Below are 4,619 nucleotides of genomic sequence, written 5' to 3' on the forward strand. Positions count from 1 at the left end.
ACACGTTAACTATTTTATGTACTTTATATGCAGCCCAAGAGAACGCACTCGATGCAGCCCAGGCAGGTCAGGCATATAGTGTAGTTCTTTGTCCCTAGGAATTTCATCTAGGTGTGGCCTCAGAATAGTGTGATGCATATGCTAAGCTGAAATAATATTTTGAATTCATAAAATTCAGAGTAACACAAAAATTGAATATTTGCATATATTTATATAAACTTGTGATGATAGTTTTCAAAGATACTAAACAGTGGTAGATAATATATAGGAGGAACATTGGACTGACTGTCTTTTAGACACACACTTTCAAGACTATGCTAATGGGCTCTGTCTACTATCTTATGTGGATAACTTTTACTCTGCTGTTTTAGTGTTCTTATTGTTTCATTTAACTAAATAAATGTAATAGAGTATTTGTTTTAATAGATTACAAAGTATTCTCTTAATAGATTACACAGTACTCTCAGAAAAATGAAGCTAAAGTAAATAATCCTAGTAGAATTCTGTCCAGATAGCACCCATGTGCCTTTTATGATTTGCTGTTGGATTTTTTTTTTTCTTTTGTACTGGGGATCGAACTCAGGTCCTTCCACTTGCGAGGCAGGCGGCAGAACCACTGAGCTAAATCCCCGACCCATTGCTGATAGATTTTTTAAAAACTGTAATACTGTTTGGATGTTTCTTTATAGTTTCTTGTGTGGAAAATTTGAAATGCAGAGGAGAAACCATAGCTAAGGAGATCAGTGACGCCATGAAGGTAAAAGCTGTGTGCAAAAACATTGTAAAATCCGTATGTGTTTTGGTTTACTGTGATATAAATTCTTAGTCTTTTCTGTAGATCTTTTTAATACATTAAGTAAGTAACAGTAACATTCACGATTCTATATGTCAGGCACCTACTATGTGCCAGGTATTATACCTGGCTTTAGAGATTGGTTCTAGTTTTGGGGCTCTGAGTGTTAGCAGTCCATCAAATAATTTTGGATGATAAAATTAATCAACATGTATTTATTGAGCACTTGGTGTAAATGAGACAGCAGCTAACTGCTTTACATTTATTACCTCTTTTAATCTCTAGTCTAAGCCTGCAAGATAGGTACTATTATTTCCCCATTTTAGAGATGAGGAAACTGAGGCACCAAGAGGTTAAGTAGATTACCAGATAAGTAACTAAGTGCTGGGATTTAGAATCTACATCCCCACCCCTTCGTCCCAGGGGTGGAACCCAGGGCCTCACAAATGCTAAACACGTGCTTTGCCACTGAGCTACACCCCAGTCCTAGAATCTGTACTTTTAACCACCATGTTCCACTACTTCTCCAACTGGAGAGTAAATATTGCTTTAATAAAAATGTTTACATTTGGTATTTATTTTACCTAAACAGAAAAACTTTTGGATTTCTGGTATGTGAAAATTCTTCTTTTTTTTTTTTTTTTCATTTAGTTTATTGATACATTTTAGGTATACAATACAGTTACATTCATCATTGGGATCTTGTACCTTTACATGGTGTATCTTGGTTCTTATTTTCTCCCCATTCCCCTGCCCTCCCTTCAACCCTTCCACCCCGAAAATTATTCTTAAACTCCTTCAGCATCTCCCTTCTGATGGTAATTTCTGAAAACACTCAATGGTCTGGATCGATTCTGTAATTTTCTGGCAGTCATCTGTCTCTCAGAGCAGTACATGATCAAGTGTGGCGTACTATTGTGGGCTAGGCTGAAATCTAGCCTGCTCTTTTTGTGAATACACTTGATTGGAACTCAGCCACACCCATTCCTTCACCTATCATCTGTGGTTTATGACACAGACACAAGACCTCTAGAGCCCAAAGTAATTACGATCTGGTCCTTTATAGGAAGAATGTGCTAATCCCTGCTGTTGAGATTTCTAAAGTACTCCTTATCCTAAGTAAACAATTCCAGACATTAAGTCCTTAGTGCTGAGATTCTATTAGGCCTGGAAAATTTAATTTCATTACCAGTATTGTGGGAATAGAATGTATCTTTTTAGTCTTAGCTTTTTAGGTAGAATTCCTCAGCTTAAAGTGGTGTTTTGAAGATTTAAGTCAAAGACCCCTGATCTCAAAAACTAGGTCTCAGAAAAATGCTTGACCTAAAGAATTTAAAATGTCGTGTTGTGTCCATCTCTGTGCTTTAACCTGAGCTTGATGTTTTCTTTTCAGACTTTGCCTGTGTTGATTGAACAAGCTGATGGATTTTCCCAAGTTTTAAAGATGCAGCCTGTTATCCAGCTCCAGAGGATCCACCAAGAAGTCTTTTCCGGTTGTGATGGGAAACTAGATGCTCAGCCTGAGAGTAGCTCTGTGACACAGATGGAAGCCACACCTACAGAGACTGCTGCCCGGCCGGCCTCTGACCTGGTGCTGAGAAGAAGGCGGATTACAGACTGTGCCTTGAGAAAGAGGTACCCACTGCGGCCCAAGAGGATTAACCTGGACACATAGGCCTCTTCACTCATTCTGGGAGTTGAAAATAGGGTCTGTCAGCATTTAGATTCCAGCCAAATGCCTAGACAGAGCTTCATTTAAATAACTCTGATAAAAATACAGTACTCTATGCTAGGATAGCTTGTAATATATTTTCTTCATCATTTGATCTGTAGTAGATGAGTAGTATTTTTTTAATTAAAATTTTTTTTTTTTTTTTGGTACCGAGGATTGAACTCAGGACCTTTCGCTTGCAAGGAAGGCACTGGAACCACTGAGCTAAATCCCCGGCCCCCAATTTTTTTTTTTTTTTAATATCAGCACAAAGCCCATCAGTGGACACTGAATAAAAATTTTCACTGTCCTTAAATGCCATCAGCTCTTGGCTGCCTTGCAGCTTTTGTGAAATTCCATGAGAATCATATTCTGCTGAGCTTCCCGGGTAGATGTCTTTCTTTAAAAAGGGGAGGGCTGCATAATAGTTATTTATGTGCTGGAAACTGATCATCAGTTCTACACAACAGCAGGCACATTGTTTTTAGATGCAGCTCCTTTGTTTGTGGTGCTGTTTTGAACCCATGGCCTTGGGCACGCCAAGCATAACCTCTACCACTGAGCTACACAGGCCACAGGCCCCAGCCCTGGGTGCAGTTTATCACATTAATGTCCAGGTGCCGAGGCTGGCTTTGACATCGTTATTCTAAATTCAGCCAATTTGCCTTTGTGTGATTAATTTTAATGGAGTTGTGTGGGGTTTTTTGTTTTTGTTTTTTTTGGTAAGGCAGCTATTGTTTGTACAAGACTTTCTTTTGTTTTCTTTTAAGAATTACTCTTAATCGTAGATGTGTAGCCAGTGTTTCTTGCCCACACTTTTTTTTCATGGACCTTTTACCACAAGTTAACATGGAGCTAGTAATTTCTTTTTAGGATTCTTCATTTCTTTCTAGATAGATCCTTCCAATTGAAAGTATTTATCAGAGTAATACACAGCAGATTGTCATTTTGCAACAAATGCAGCTGTACTGAACTTTCACATTTAAGGATGTCTGTATGTCAAATGTCTAATCATTGACAGAGGCCTGAAAAATCTGTATTACCCACACTTCAGACCTTTAGCTGCAGTCTCTGATAGGTCTTACTGTGTCTCTTACACTGAACAATGTAGGTGAGACTCCTGGTTTACCAGCTGTGTCGTCTTTGATGCTTGTAATACCTGCATCCATTTTCAGAGGAATTTGCTAATCATGGCTTAGAAAACGTGTTCTTCTCTGGCTCATTATGTGTCAGAGTCATATGTGTCTGTATTTGTCTACTCAGTCTCACTGAAGAAAACTTACCAAGCCACTTAATTATATTCTTGCATTTTATGTTTAAATGTTACATTTCAGATCTGTATATTTGTATGTAGCACTGTCCTTTTTTTGTATTAAACTAATGTACAGAGATTAAGATCTTTAAGTGTTGTCTTGGGCATTCTTGAGCTCAGCTTTCGATGGCCAGTAGGCCAGTCCCTTCTGTCTCGGAACATACTGAACTTCATCTCAGAGCTGTTCTTTGAGTCTGCAGGATACCTGCAATGCTGTCTTGTTCATAGTATTAAAACTCTATATGGTTGTTTTACTTCAGAGTTCCCAAACAAAGCAAATCATAGTTAATTTTATTACATTATATAAGAGACTTGGTTTTTTATTATATAACTCCCCTAAAGGAATGCATATTGAAACATGTAGAATCAGTTAAAAAATAAAGAAGCCAGGCATGGTGGCACACGCCTATATTCCCAGCACCTGGAGGCTGAGGCAGGAGGATGGCAAGCTTGAGCCTAGCCTGGGCAACTTTATGACTTTGTCCTGTCTCAAAATAGAAACTAAAAAGGGCTGGGACCACTTATTACAGAGGCTTTTTCTTCCAGTGAGGGTGTTTGGCCCCTTTATCAAAGATGAGATGGCTGAGTGTGTCTGGGGTTGTTTCTGCATCTTCTAATCTGTTCCACTGGTCCTCAGGTCTTTTTTTTAAACCAGTATCATGCTGTTTTAATCACAGTAGCTCTGTAGTATAGTTTCAAGATTGTGATGCCTCCTGCCTTGCCTTTGTTGCACCCCAATTTTTTATTATTCTAGGTCTCTTCTGGTTCCAAATGAATTTTAGGACTATTTTCTCTAGTTTTGT

At 38.4% G+C, this 4,619-nt stretch overlaps 1 long non-coding RNA gene across 1 annotated transcript; it reads left to right on the top strand.

Annotated features, from left to right (window-relative positions):
* Positions 1 to 600: 600 nt before the first annotated feature.
* Positions 601 to 3,899, top strand: LOC147823055 (uncharacterized). Its single transcript, XR_015444483.1, has 2 exons — positions 601 to 757; positions 2,187 to 3,899. It is a non-coding gene; the product is annotated as an uncharacterized LOC147823055 (long non-coding RNA).
* The last annotated feature ends 720 nt before the right edge of the window (positions 3,900 to 4,619 follow it).

This window comes from Heterocephalus glaber, unplaced genomic scaffold (assembly GCF_053883595.1).
Source record: "Heterocephalus glaber isolate CG9 unplaced genomic scaffold, H.glaber_assembly_v1.0 deba00001600, whole genome shotgun sequence".
NCBI lineage: Eukaryota > Metazoa > Chordata > Mammalia > Rodentia > Bathyergidae > Heterocephalus > Heterocephalus glaber.